We start from the raw sequence: 15,874 nt of genomic DNA, 5'->3' as shown, positions 1-15,874 counted from the left end.
AGGAGTCAAATACATAAACATAAAAGTGTCTGTTTAATTGCCATTTCTATGGAAATCATTCCTAAAGCATAACACAAACATGAATTAACGTAAATTCTTTTTTTCATTTTTTATAATTTTATTTATTGAATCACCATGAGAGCAGTTACAAAGCTTTCAGGTTTAAGTCTCGGTCATACAGTGAAATACCCGTACTTTCACCAGTGCCCATTCTCCACCCCCAACAACCGCAGTATACCCCCATCCCACACCCTCCCTCTACCTGTGGGGCAGATTATTTCCACATTACTCTCTCTCTACTTTGATCACATTCAATATTTTGACACCAGACCCACCATTATTATTTGAGATTTTACCCCAACACTCTGATCTGCTGAAAACGCAACCGTAGACAATTTGTTTTCCATTGCTGGTTATGGGCTGGACTGATAGCACAGCGGTAGGGTGTTTGCCTTGCACGCAGCCAACATGGCCGACCCGAGTTCGCTTCCTCCGCCCCTCTCGGAGAGCCCGGCAAGCTACCAAGAGTATCTCGCCCGCACGGCAGAGCCTGGCAAGCTCCCCATGATGTATTCGATATGCCAAACACAGTAACAACAAAGTCTCCAATGGAGACATTACTGGGCCCGCTCGAGCAAATCGATGATCAACGGGAGGGCCTTTACCTTTACCTATTGCTGGTTATGAATAACATATGATGTTGCGTGGCTACAGTAGTGGCCACGTGATTTTGAAATTCCGAAATTTTAACACTTAAATCTGGAGGGATATCTGCCAAAACCTGCTGGGTTCCGAGATTTTCTCCTGAGTCTCTGGGATCATGACCGTTAAGCAGCTTGATCAGGAGCCAGAGAGGCTGTTCATAGGTGATGACTTGGGGTCTCATTGGGGTGGGGAAAAAAGGACCGACTCCACCCCATCCCGAGGCCCAACATCTCGTCACTGCAGGCCCAAACCTGACTGTCCAATGGCCTCTCGAGGATGGCGGCCACCAGGCACCAAGGGGGAGCAGGCAGAGGGACAGCACCCTTCCCCCCACTTCCCCCAGGGTGGCCCGGCGACAGTATTGTACTGTGGGACCCGGATGCATTTCTGCAAAAAGCCACTGGGTTTCAAGATTTGTTTCTGAGGCTCTGGGATCATGGCTGTTAAGCAGCTTGATCAGGAGCCAGAGAGGCCCCTTCATGGCCAATGAGTTGGGGTCTCATTGGGGTGGGGAGGACAGAACCCACTCCACCCCCATCCCGTGAGGCCCAAAATGTCTCATCACTGCATGCCCAAGCCTGACTATCCAATGGCCTCTGGAGGATGACGGCCACTGAGCCTCCAGGAGGAAGCAGGCAGAGGGACAACACCCTTTCCCCCCTGGGGTGCCTGGCAACAGTAACCTACTGCGGGGTCCAGATGCATTTCTGCCAAAAGCCGCTGGGTTTTGAGATTTGTTTCTGAGTCTCTGGGATCTAGGCCATTAAGCAGCTTGATCAAGAGCCAGAGAGGCCTTTCGTGGGCAATGACTTGGGGTCTCGTTGGGATGGGGAGGACAGGACCGGCTCCACCCCCATCCCATGAGGCCCAGCAGGTCTCGTCACTACGGGCCCAAGCCTGACTGTCCCATGGCCCAATGGCCTCTGGAGGATGACAGCCACTGAGCCGCCAGGGGGAACAGGCTAAGGCACAAAACCTATTCTCACCTGGGTTGGCCCAGCACTGGTAACCTACTGCAGGGACTGGACACATTTCTGCCAAAAGCCGCTGGGTTTCAAGATTTGTTTCAAGATTTGTTTCTGTGTATCTGAGATCATGGCCATTAAGCAGTTCAATCAGGAACCAGAGAGGCCATGCCTTTACTTTCTTGGTAAACTTTGCCCCAAGTTTTTGGGGTCTGGCCAAAGGCACAGCAGCAATTTTGGGGTATCTGGAAGCCTGACGGCGCCATCAGGCTGCTGATGCACTCACCTCACAGGTAAAGATTGACCTGCTGGTGGCACCGTACCTGCAACATAAATTCTTAAGTCATATTTCCCATCAGTAAATTGAATCCTTGGTGGGGAATATGACTCAGTAGTAGACGTTGTTTCACATTTGTGAGAACTTGGGTTAAGAAGAGATGTGACAACAGCAAAGGTAAAATATAATACATAATAAAACATAATAAAATCCATTTAAGTTCAGCAGTTTGTTCGTTCATGTATGTCAACTTTAGCACAAGGCAGGAAAATAATTGTCTCTAGTTATATAGCAGTATTACTGCCACCCTAAATAGTTATTTTTCTCTATGACAATGTGTATATACCTCAATCCTGTTCACATCCTGAGCTTACCCTGTGCTCACTCACTTTTCCCCAGGGGGAACTGAAAACAATATGATAATGTAAAACATGAAAAGATACCCTAGATGTTAGGCACATGGGTCCTTTTTTTTTAAATTTTTTTATTAGTGAAACACCATGAGGTACAGTTGCAGACTTACAAATTTTTGTGCTTGGGTTTCAGTTATACAATGATCAAGTACCCATCCCTCCACCAGTGCCCATCCTCCACCACCACGGGTCCCAGCATCCCTCCCACCCCCCATTCTCCCATTCCCACCCTGCCTCTGTGGCAGGGCATTCCCCCTTGTTCTCTCTCTCTTCTTTTGGGTACTGTGTTTTGCAAGAGAGGCATTGAGTGGCAATCATGTTTGGTCTATAGACTACTTTTAGCATGCTTCTCCCACCCTGGAAGGGTCCTCACAACACCCTTTATTTGGTTCTCTCTTCTCTATCTGAGCTTCCTTTTCACCTAGCACATGTGGCTGGCCTTCGAGTCATGGAGCAAAATTCCTGGTACTAATCTCAGCCATTCCTGGGTGTTAGTCTCCCGTTTTGTTGCTTCATGTTCCCCAGATAAATGCAATCTTTCTGTGTCTATCCCGCTCTTTCTGACTCATTTCACTTAACATGATACTTTCCATGTAGTACCCCTTGTATGTAAATTTCATAACTTCATCTTTTCTAACAGCTACATAGTACTCCATTGTGTAAATGTACCAAAGTTTCTTTAACCAGTCATCTGTTCTCGGGCACTCAGGTTTTTTCCAGATTCTGGCTATTGTAAAGAGAGGCACATGGGTTCTAATAGCAGTTCCCCAACTAATAACTGGTAGTATTTTGACACTTCATGAGTCTGTCTGACTTCAGCCTCTGACATGACTGTTTCAGAATATAAGAAAATAATTATGAAAATGTTTGGGAAAAATGTTTTTACAAAACAGATTTCATGGTTCGCATTTCTTTTTTTCCCCATGTCAGCATTTCTAGGCTTGAGTTATAACTCTGTTCTTGACAAAATTCTGAAAGGCACTTTATCTCTACAATGAGGCTGATAGGTCTAGAGAGGGAACACAGGGCTTAAGGCAATAGCTTCTAATTCAGCCCACCCAAGTTTATGTCCTTGGGACCAAGTGTGATTCCTTAGAACCTCCAGGGCTCACTCCAGGGTGTGGCACCAAAAACTAATTAACTTCAATTAATGAAATAAAACTAGGTTTATAGAATAGATTGTGAATATTGAGTTATATAAGCCAGGACAAGAATAAGCCCTGAATACCACAGGATGTGGCCCAAATACTAAGTAAGTAAAAGGTAAAGGTAAAGGCCCTCCCGTTGATCGTCGATTTGCTCGAGCGGGCCCAGTAACGTCTCCATTGGAGACTTTGTTGTTACTGTGTCTGGCATATCGAATACTCTCGGTAGCTTGCCGGGCTCTCCGAGAGGGGCGGAGGAATCAAACTCGGGTCGGCCATGTTGGCTGCGTGCAAGGCAAACGCCCTACCCGCTGTGCTATCGCTCATGGCAATACTAATAATTATTGCCATGATTTAATTTTTTGTACTTTATTTTTTTCTCTAGTTGTTTAATCTACACATGATGAATTTTATTCCAAAGACAGAATATTCCATGAGATTCTAAGTCGTCTTTTTTGTAAGTTTGTTTGTTTAGGGGACCACACCCAGCAGTGCTCAGGGCTTACTCCTGGCTCTGCACTCAGGAATCATTCCTGGCAGTGCTCAGGGGATTATATGAGATGCTGGTGACCAAACCCAGGTCTGCCACATACAACACAAGTGCCCTGCCCACTATACTATCTCTCCAGCCCCAGCTTACAATTGTTTTACACAGTTAAAAGTCTTTTGAGAGGTTCATGCTACAAAGTGATAGATCTAGGGCCAGGGAGATAACTCAAGGGATGGAAGGAGTGCCTGGCTGTGGAGGTCCCAGTACAACTCCTGGAATATCATGACCTCAGAAGCACCATGAGGGTGGCCCTGGTGCCCCAACCTCCAGCACTGCCCAGCCACAGAAGCACCATGCTAAGCCAGGAGTGGCCTCTGGATCTCTAAGGAGGTCTCTGGCAAAACCAAGCCCAAGCAGGATACCACATCCTTAGACCCTAGCTTTGAACCTTCTGACCACAGCTTGACAGACCCAGAATAAAATTCATAAGAAAATGACAGATCTACTATTCAAGGTTAAGCCAAAACTAGTGTTTTTCCCATTTGGAAAGATCTAGCACCAAATTATGACAAAAACTCTCAATAAAATTAGAATTTAACAAACTTTCCTAAACATAGTCAAAGCCATTTACTACAAACCCACAACAAATATAATACTCAATGGGGGTAACTAAAAGCCTTCCCTCTAAGATCAGGCACAAAACAAAGTTTCCTGCTCTCACTTCTATTCAATACAGTACTGGAAGTACTTGCCATAGCAATTAGGCAGGAAAAATACATCAAGGGCATCAGATAGAAAAGGAAGAAGTCAAGTGCTCATGATTTACAGAAGATGTGATACTATATTTAGAAAACCCTCAAGACTCTACCCCAAAAATTCTTCTAGATGGGGGCTGGCCAGTGCCCACCCAAACAAAGCTCCAGCAGCTGCTCATTCTCACACCAAAAACTGTGGCCATGATTCTGGCCAGACTCCATCACCTCAGGACTAAGCCTCACAGAGAACTAAACCTGCTGAAAAACTCAGGTACATGGATCCAGACCTTCTTGAAGTCACCTCCCTGTACTTCCAGAAGGTCTGGAAACCACACCCATGAACCATCTCCACCACCATGTAAGTTCATCTGCCAGTACCAGCCTTGTTCCAGAGACTCATAAATCTCCAAAGAGATCAGCTAGTCACAAAAATTTCCTGGACACAGTCCAGTTAAAATTTTAGCTCCAGAAGGACCACCCAGTTAAAAGTTCTGGATTTTCTGGATGCATGGCTACATCTCCAAACTTTACAACACTGACAATCCAGTAGTAGCACACCAGATTGTATGGGATATAACACAGAAGCCATCCAATCTTGACTAACAAAAACATTAAGACAGAATGCTTAACTTGTAATAACATCTTAGCAATCCCTCAGACAAAGACTTAATGTCCCCATGATGAGATAAAACAGTTTTCACTAATTTTCTTCTAAGGAAATATTTTCGATCATTTGGATTTGTGCCAGTCTCTGTGGTGTGAAATGATATCTCACTGTTGCTTTGATTTGCACCTCCCTGGTGATTAGTGAGGTAGAGATTTTTCTCGTGTGCCTTTTAACCATTTGAATATATTCTTTAAGGAAGTTTCCAAGCTCAGAATACCCCTTGAACAACACCTTTGTGGTCCCCAAAACAAAATAGTAATAAACTATGCATTAAAAGAAAAACATTAATTTCCCCAAATCCCTTAACAGAAACAATTTTATTTCAATGTCACAACCCAAGAGAACAAAAATAAAGATTCTCTCTGTATATAAGCATAAACAACAAAAGATAATTTTAATCCATGCATTCTCATAAGTTGTTCATTGCATTAACTCACTTTGGGTTAATTAGAGCTTTATTTATTTTTTTATCAAGTCACTCTAAGATACACAGTTACAAAGTTATTCATGATTGACTTTCAGTCATACAATGTTCCAAAAACCAATCCTCACCATTGTACATTTTCCACCAGCAATATATTCAGTTTCGCGCCCATCCCCTCCCCAGCCTATCTTTCTCTAGCAGGCTCTCTCCATCTCTCTCTCTCACTCTCACTCTCTCTTCTTTTAGGCATTGTGGTTTGCAATACAGGTACCGAAAGTTTATCTTGTATGTCACTTCACCTCCTTCAGCACTCAGTTCTTGTCCAGAGTGATCATTTTCAACTATCATTGTCAGAGTTATTTAGTTCACCCTTCTCTGTCCTAATTGCACTTCCCTTCCCCCTATTTATGGCAAGCTTCCAACCATATACCAGTCCTCCTGGCCCTCATTTCTACTGTCTTTGGGTATTAATCTCATACTATGGCTTAACCTAATTAAATACACATCTTTTTCTAGATTGTCCATGGTCTTTGATATTATCATTACTCTTTTAATCACTTTTAAATATGTAGTAAAGATTATCTGTAGTTTATTTTGCTAAATTTTTACTTAAAATGATTTTAGGGGGCTAGAGTGATAGCAGATCAGGTAGGGCATTTGCCTTGCACGTGGCCGACCCAGGCCGACCCGGGTTCAATTCCCAGCATCCCAGCAACCCATATGGTCCCCCAAGCACCACCAAGAGTAATTCCTGAGTGCATGGACCAGGAGTAACTCCTGTGCATCGCCAGGTGTGACCCCAAAAAGCAAAAAAAAAAATAATAATTTTAGATGTGCAGAATAGATGCAAAGATAGTACAAGATGTTCCTATTTACCTTTATCCAACTTCCTCTAATATTGCCATCTCATGTTATCAAGACTAAGAATCAAAATTGCTACAATTTTATTAATTATATTCTAAAGACTATATTTGAATTTTTACATTAATGTCCTTCTTCTGTTCCAGGTTTAATACATAATACATACATAATATGCTTGAGGTTACTTCTGACTTTACTCAGGGTCACTGCTGATAGTGCTGCGGCGACCACATGCAGTGCTGGGGATCAAACTAGGATCAGCCATATTCTTGGCATAAGCCTTAACTCCTATCCTGTCTCTCCACACTAATGAAGTTCTTTAAACAATTCTACTCATTTGCAATGTAATTCCTGAGATGATTAATGCTATTAGAGTGTAAGATTCATATTTAAATAATAAAATATATGTCATATTCCAGAAGGATAGCTCAACATGCTGAGCATATGCTCTGCATGCAGAAGATCCAGATTCTATCCCTGGTACCTTATGGTCCCCATTCACCACAAGGTGCAATACCCAAGCAACACCAGATATGCCCCCCACAAAATAATATTTTACCTAATAATTTAAAGTATCCCGCCCACACAGAAGAACCTGGCAAGCTATCTGTGGTGTATTCAATATGCCAAAGACAATAAATACAATGGGTCTCGTTCCCCTGACCCCAAAAGACCCCTAATACGGCAGCTAATACCCCTAATACACCCCTTAAGAAGGATGAGGAAGGAGAGGCTGATAAATTCTCAAGGCCGAACTAGGCTGTCAAAACGAAGGACTAAAATGACTGTCTGTACTTTCTTTCAAAGCTGTATGCTCGCATCGGATGCATCCATCAAGGACCTGATGGTGCAAGCAAGAAAGATCAAGTAGGACATTATTGGTCTGACTGAGAAAAGAAGGCTTCAACCACATCGTGCCATTTTCGACACTGGAGAAGAACTGTTCCTCAGAACATGTGACAAAAGAGGCATCAGAGGTGTCAGTGTTCTTGTCAACACAAACTTGGCCATGAGCATTGATTCATTCAAATACCTAACAACCCGAATTGGATGATTACACTTGAATAGATGTGGCTCACTGCCGGCAGTTTCTATCTTTGTTGTCTACTCACCAACATCCAATTACGATGAAGAAGAAATTGAGAAGTTCTACATGGAGCTTGAGAAGTTCTATAAAGAAGACCACACCTTCTACAAGATTATTGTCAGTGATTTTAATGCCAAGATAGGAATGAGATCAGCCAAAGAACTCCACATTGGGACCCATGACCTAGAATGGAATGAACAGGATGAATTATCTGAGTTCATCATGTCAACCAAGACCATCCATGGTAACTCCCAGTTCCAGAAGGCCGAATCTAAACGTTGGACATAGGAGTCTCCCAGTGGACAGTTCCATAATGAAATTGATGACATCACATTCAATCAATGGTTTTGCCTGATCGATGTCACTGTTGTCCCAAAATTCCAAACAGGATCTTACCACCATCTCCTTCATGCAAAATTCTACTTCGTGGAGTGGGGAGAAAGGGCTGCAAAGTTTAAGAAGAGCACTCCCAGAACGACCACCAACTGGGAGCTCCTTGGCACTATTGTAGCAACATGGGAAGATGCCATTGTTGACAAAATCGACAAGGAATACAATCGACTGGTCCAGCACCTCCATGACTGCAAGGAATGCCGAGAGTGAGAAAGCCACAAACAGAGGCCTGTCTTCAAAAACTCTCGAGTTCATTTGCCAATGTGACTTGGTGCGAGCTCAGGCAAACCACAAGCGAACGTCCTCGCGATCAAGGAAGACCTCAAAGAGAGAAGAGCAGCAGTGCTGGCAGATACCGCAGAAGCCAGGAAAAGCATCCACAATGCCCGCCTGTCCTTCACCAACTACAAGACCAAGATGACTGCCCTCTGACATCCTGATGGATCTGTCACATCTTCCAGAAGGGCAATGGAGAAGATTATCCATGACTTCTACTTGGATCTCTTCGATAGCCACGTCCACCTGCCCACAAATCAAATTCCACAGGATAGATATTTCATTTCCAATGTTCTCCCTTCTGAAATCCGACGCACCATTTCATCAGTAAAGAAGCGAACAGCACCCAGCCCAGACAAGGTCAGACCTGAATACCTGAAGAACCTGTCATCAGTAGTCATCAATACACTGACTCAGCTCTTCACACACTACCTGTCTGAATGCAAGGTTCCGTTCCAATGGAAAACCAGCAGGACTGTACTACTGTACAAGGAGGGAGATATCCATGACATTGGCAACTATTGCCCGATATGCCTATTGTCTGTCATCTGTGTACAAGCTGTTCACTCGAATCATCCTGAATAGGATTGGTAGAACACTAGATAAAGGACAACCATGCGAGCAAGCTGGGTTCCGAAAAGGATTCCGCAAAATCGACCATATCCACACAGTAACTAAGCTCATTGAGGTTTCTCAGGAGTTCAAGATGCCACTCTGTCTAATGTTCACTGATTTAAAGAATGCCATTGATTCTATTAAGACTGAAGCAGTCACGGAATCCCTAGCCAAACAGGGCATTCAAACTCAATACATCAGGATCCTTTGTGAGCTGTATTACGGATTCACTACCAGGATCTCACCATTCTTCAAGGAAGTGATCATCAATGTCATGAGGGGTTCAGCGGGGTGACAGCATTTCACCGAAAATCTTTAGTGCCACCTTGAGAACATCATGTGACAACTGGAATGGGAAGGAACGGGAGTGAAGATAGATGGTTGGCAACTAATATCATTCTAATAACAGCAAACATTAGCCAAGTAGCACAAGTGCTGGCTGACTTCGACCACGAGTGTGGAAAGGTCAGACTGCAGCTGAATCTCATGAAGACAATGTTTATGAGAAACGGACTTGTTCCTGATGTTCCATTCACCCTAAATGAAACGAACATCTCCAAATGCAACAGTTATGTGTGCCTAGGTCAAGAAATCAACATGATGAATGATCTGGCACCTGAGTTGCGCAGGAGGAAGAGAATGGCTTAGAACGCCTTCAAGGGCGTTGAAGAAATAGCTAAGAAGACAAAGAACCTCTGGCTCCGGGCACATCTCTTCAACTCCACTGTTCTTCCTGCATTAAATACACCTCAGAGACCTGGGCCCTATGAAAACAGGATGAGAATGCTATTTGGGTCACCCAAAGAGGAATCGAAAGAGCTATACTTGGAGTATCACGCTTCACTGAAGTGAGAGAAAGAATCCGGAGTTCCGACGTCTGTTGATGATCAAGAATCAGGGACACTGTCTCGTTTGCCAAGGCATTTAAAATCAGATGGGCTGGACATGTAATGCAATTTGGAGACAACTGCTGGACTAGAGCCATTACCAAGTGGATTCCACAGGACGTCAAAAGATCGCGTAGCCGCCCACCTACAAGATGGTCAGACTTCTTCATCAAGACCCTGAATGATCGGTTTGAGGCTCTTCGTGTTCCTGTAGTGAGCAGACACCAGTGGGCTAGAATAGCACATGAAAGGGATGAATGGAGATGTTACTGGCGCCTGCTCGAGCAAATCGATGAGTAATGGGATGTCAAGTGATCAACTGATCAATTTAAAGTCTTTATGAATCTAATCCCTTATCCTGGACTTTTTTGTTTTGGTTTTGTTTTCTTGGTTTTGGGGCCACAATTAGTGATGCTCAGGGGTTACTCCTGTCTCTACATTAAAGAATTACTCCTGGCAGTGTTTGAGGGACCATATGGGATGCTGGGATGGAAACCAGGTTGGTGGCATGCAAGGCAAATGCCCCACTATGTCTTTGACTCCAATCCTAAACTTTTTGGGAGGCCTGGGGATAGAACCCAGGGCCTCATACATTAAAAACAAATGTTCTATCACTAAGCTACATCCTCAACATTATCCTGAACTCTTAAGTTGCAAAAATTGAAAAATAAATAGAGGCCCAAGCGATAGTACATTGGATAGGGTGCTTGCTTGCACAGGGCCAAGAGGGAATTAATCCCCAGACCACATATGGTTCCCGAAGTTGGGATAGAATGATCCTTTAGTGCAGAGCCAGGAGTAAGCTCCAAGCACTGCTAAATACCAAATACCCAAAAATCAACAAAAAAGAAATTACCACGAAGTAATAATAAAAGACTCTGTGATTGGAGTCTAAGACCTGAGTTTAAATCCTTTATCCACTTCTTAAATTTAAGTGACATTCTCTCCATGCCTTGATTCTTCCACTGAAATAAATGGGAATATTAAATTTATAGAGTTGTAAAATTTAACAATGTGTGAATCATTTCATAATCATGAAACAGTACAAAAATCTTACTTGTTGCTGTTACACATTCCTTCTTGAGCATTTTTAGATGCATATTGGATATATTTTTTCAAAAAAATTCATAGTGGACTGGAGTGATAGCACAGCGGATAGGGCATTTGCCTTGCACGCAGCCAACCCAGGTTCAATTCCCAACATGCCATATGGTCCCTCGAGCACCTCCAGGAGTAATTCCTGAGTGCAGAGCCAGGAATAACCCTGTGCATCCTGAGCCATCTAGCATAGTGATAGAACATTTATTCTATCACTAATAAAAATAACATTTTATTTTTTAAAAAAATTTTAAAAAATCATAGCCCTAGAGAGATAACTCAAAGAGCCAAGTTTATCTTTGCATATGGGTCCAGGATTTGATCCATAGCATCTGAACCCCTCTTGAAGCAAACCCTGAATGCAAAGCTGAAAATAAGACATGAGTACTGTTGGGTGTGCTCTCCCCAAATAAAAAAAGATTTATAAAGGTTTGAGAAAAGGCTGCTTAATATAAGAAACAAAATATCGAAGTCACGGGCTGGAGAGATAGTACCGTGGGTAAGGCACTTGCTTTGCATGTGGCTGGCCCTGATTCAATTGCTGGTACCCATATATTGCAATGAGCCTCATCAGGAGTGATCCCTGAGTGCAGAGCCTGGAGTAATCCCTGAGCACTGCCAGGTGTGACGTAAAAACCAACAAACCAAATTCACAACTATGAAATGATAAAAAGTCCCCTGAGCATACCATCTCAGCATCCCATATGGTCCCTCAAACACTGCCAGGAGTAATTCTTTAATGTAGAGATAGGAGTAACCCCTGAGCATCATTGATTGTGGCCCCAAAACCAAGAAAACAAAAACAAAACAAACAGAAAAGTCCAGGATAAGGGATTAGATTCATAAATCACTTTAAGTTATTATATAAAATATTATTTTGTGGGGGCATACCTGTTGTTGCTTGGGGATTGCACCTTGTGGTGAATGGGGGACCATAAGGTACCAGGGATAGAATCTGGGTCTTCTGCATGATGTACTCAGCAAGTTGAGCTATCCTTCTGGAATATGAAATTTTTTATTATTTAAATATGGATCGTACACTCTAATAGCATTAATCATCTCAATAGTTTAGTTTATCCACTAAACTATCTCTCCGGCCCCCTCTATTTAAGTCCTTTAAAGTGAGAACAAACTTTTGGGAAAGAAAAATTTTCCATGACTATTGGCATTTACTATCTAATCATGAAGTTTCTTTTTCAGTAATTGAGAGACAGATCATTGCTATGTTTAAAGAGAAACCACTAGGCTGGGATGTAGCTCCATTGCAGAGTGCTTGCCTTTCATGTATGTGTGAGATATTGGGTTCAATCCTAGTATTTCAAAAATAGATGGAAAGATGCTCCAGTGGTTAAGTCACATATCTTGCATGAAGTTAACGCCAGCTTGGTCTCCAGCACCATCTAGTCCCCTGATCACCATTAGCGTAGTTCAGAAAAACCCTGGGACCGCAGCACCTGAGAAGCACTGCAGCCTTGGACCCTCATATTGATCCTGGCTGTTTGGCAGAGAATCACCAGCAGGGGCCCTGCTGAGCACTGTTTGGAAGGCCAAAACAATTAAAATAATAAATATATATTTTTTTTAGAAAGAAACCACTGCTCTCAATATAATAAATATGTTGATGGTAAACTTTATTATAAACCATATAAGAATATAAGCTTATTGAGGGCAGACACCCTCACCTTCAGATTTGCTTCAAGAAATTAGTACTCAATAAATACTAGATTTTCATTAGGACGCAATTTGTAGTGCTTAGATTTGCTCTCTGAAGAAAAACTGTAACATCTGTGTTGCCAGTTCTGGTTTACACATTAAGCAGAGGAAGCACATGCTTACATCACCAGCAAAGTCAGAGTTAAAAACAACTTCCTTTTAAAAATGTATTTTTTTTTCTTTTTGGATCACACCCAGCGATGCATAGGGGTTATTCCTGGCTCATGCACTTAGGAATTACTCGGTGGTGTTCAGGAGTCCAGATGGGATGCTGGGAATTGAACCCAGGTCAGCCGCATGTAAGGCAAACGCCCTACCCGCTGTGCTATCGCTCCAGTCCCTAAAAGTGTAGTATTAAGTAAAAAGGTAATATTTCAGCAAAAGCACTTAGTCATAATGGAAAAAGTCTGGGAAGGAGATTAAACACAGGCCTAAGGCACTTGCCTTGCATGGGTAGTACCTGATTAGATCCCTGGCTTTGCATATTGTCCTTTGAGCACCACTAGAGGTCTCTCCTGAACAGAGAGCCCCTGAGCAACTCTCTTCTGGATATGGTTCAAATACAAAAAAATTGATGAGAAAAACTTGAAGGAACTTCTTTACACTTTAGACCTTATATTTCATTTTTTATTATAGATGCAGTGTGATAGGGGAAAGAGCAACATTCTCAGTGTTTACATTCTCCAGAAATCTTAATTTAGTTCTATGTGCACTTTAAATTACCATAAATTTCATGTACTAAGTATAAAGCATTTTATTTCATAAAAATTATACAACTATAAACCTATACCTTCTCCACCATTTACACAAGTTCATTCTTCCTCTTTTAATGTCTTCTCATGAAAACCTAACTTCTAGAAAGTAGTTCTCATAAATTGGACTTAAGCCAGTATCTCTTATCAGTCAACACTGCTATTATTATCATTATGCCCTCCAGCTGTACTAAAAGATTACATAGTAATTATATTATTTATGGAATTTACTGGCATAAAGGGAATATTCACATGTTCTATATGAAATGTCTAAATATATGTAAGAAGTTAATTTCTTGTTTTGAACTTGATGATTGATTCACAACTGAAGTATAATTACCAAAGAGCTTGGAGGTTGTGCTGTTCCCGACCCCCCACCTCCCCCCCCCCGCAGTAATTTGGGTAAAACATTGCCAGATTCTTCCAGCTTCAACTCTCTCTGCATGACTATCCAGTTGTTTTTGGTGTGTTTTGTTGCTTTACTCCCAGTATAATTACAGGAGCTAGGTACAACTGTTCCTTGAGGGTACACTTGCTAGAGGACAGCAGTAGTTGGACCTATTTTCTTTTTTCCACTTGGTTTCATTTTGACTACTGATTGCAGAGAGCAACAGTGTGGGGTGTTTTAAGAGCATATAATATAGAAAGTAGTTGTTAATCTCACATAGCTATGAGGTCAAAAGTACAAAGAGAATTGTCCGGGACAATTGAGGTCAACAATTAGGGAAGGCAATTCTTTAGACAAAACTCAGCCCCCATGAAAAAGCCGTACCTAAGCGGGAATTTTGAGGACAAAACTTTAAAACTGTCAGAAAATCCCTGCCAAAATCTATTTAACGTTTTACTTTAAAGTTCGTAGCTTGGGGGCCGGAATGATAGTACAGTAGATAAGGCAACTGCCTTGCACGCTGCCGACCAGGGTTCGATCCCCGGCGTTCCATATGGTGCCCGAGCCCGCCAAGAAGAAACCCTGAGTGCAGAGCCAAGCGTTAGCCCTGAGCATCACCGGGGCTGGCCCAAAAACAAACACAAAATCAGTTTCTTCGCTTTTCTTTCTCCCCTTTCCCGAAGAAATGGAATGTTTCGGGTGGCCACTCCCATTCCAGTTTACCTACGCTGTCATAAGTTTTTGTAAAGCTCAGTCCGTGGAAGACTTGCAGTCTCGGTAGCGGCCGTTGTCAGCTGCGGGGTGGGGGAGGGTGAAGGCCCCCAGGCACCCCCGCGGCCCTGGGAGCACGTCCGGCAGGTGCGAAGCCGAGGCCCGGGGCCGAGCGGCGGAGGCCGCGCGCCCACCGCGCGCGCCCGCTAGGCCTGGGCGCCCGAACTCGGACCGCTCGGCGGCCGGGAGCGCGAGGCGGGCCGGCCTGCCCGCCGCGGCGGCCGGGGAAGGACCCGCTGCGCCTCCGCCCGCGCTCCGCCTTCCAGCTGCCAGCGCCGTCGGCTCCGAGGCCCAGCGGCTCGGCAACCATTTTCGCGAATGGTGGCGCGCCCCTTCCCGCCCCACCCCGCGCGGCTCGTCGCGGAGCCCGGGCCGGCCGGCGGACGAGGCCGAGCCCCGCGGCCCGGGCCGCACGCGCTTCAGCCGGGGCCTGGCAGCCGGCGCCGGGCGGCGGGGCGCGGGCGCGGGGAGGCGGGAGGAAAGGGCGCGGAGCCGCGGGGCGGGGCGGGCCGAGCGCCGGCGCGAGCGCGAGCGCCGCCAGGGCGGGGGGCGGGGCGGGGGCGGCGCCCGGCCTTCCCGCTCCCGCGGCGCCGCAACTCGGCCGTGCCTCCTTAAAACTCTGCCGTTAAAATGGGGGCGGGTTTTTCAACTCAAAAAGCGCTCAATTTTTTTTTCAAAAAAAGCTGATGAGGTCGGGGGAAAAAGGGGAGAAGAAACCGGCACCGTCTCTGCAGCGGCAACAGAAACGGCAGTTGCTGGAGAGCAGAGCAAGAAAGGGAGGGAAAGAAAACAAGCAAAAAGGGGGACAACTCGCAAGCTGTCTGCGGAGGCAAAAGGACCGGCGATTTTTGGGGGGGACCAGCTACAAAAGAAACTGTCACCTGGAGCGCTGCGGCTCGGAAGGAAGCGGGACTGCCCTGCTGACTCCAGGACACAGCTGGCTGGCGGCCGCTGCCCACCGGGCAGCAGTCTGGGGGCACAGGCCGGGGGTCGCAAGAGGTGGGTGAAGTGGCATTGGCTGCCGAAGCCGCCGGGCTCTCGCCGAGGGGAAGACTGGACTGGCTGCGCCCTGCGACTGCGCCCGCTCCTCGGACCCGGGACTCGGCCTGCGCTTCCTGGGACCCTCCCGATCTCCGGAGGGTCTCAGAAAACCGGGAAGGAAGCCACAGGCGGCGGCGGCGGCTCGGGGATC

The sequence above is a fragment of the Sorex fumeus genome, unplaced genomic scaffold (genome assembly GCF_029834395.1).
Source record: "Sorex fumeus unplaced genomic scaffold, SorFum_2.1 ptg000045l, whole genome shotgun sequence".
Lineage (NCBI taxonomy): Eukaryota > Metazoa > Chordata > Mammalia > Eulipotyphla > Soricidae > Sorex > Sorex fumeus.
The sequence above is the reverse complement of the archived record's forward strand: the minus strand, read 5'-3'. Positions refer to the sequence as shown.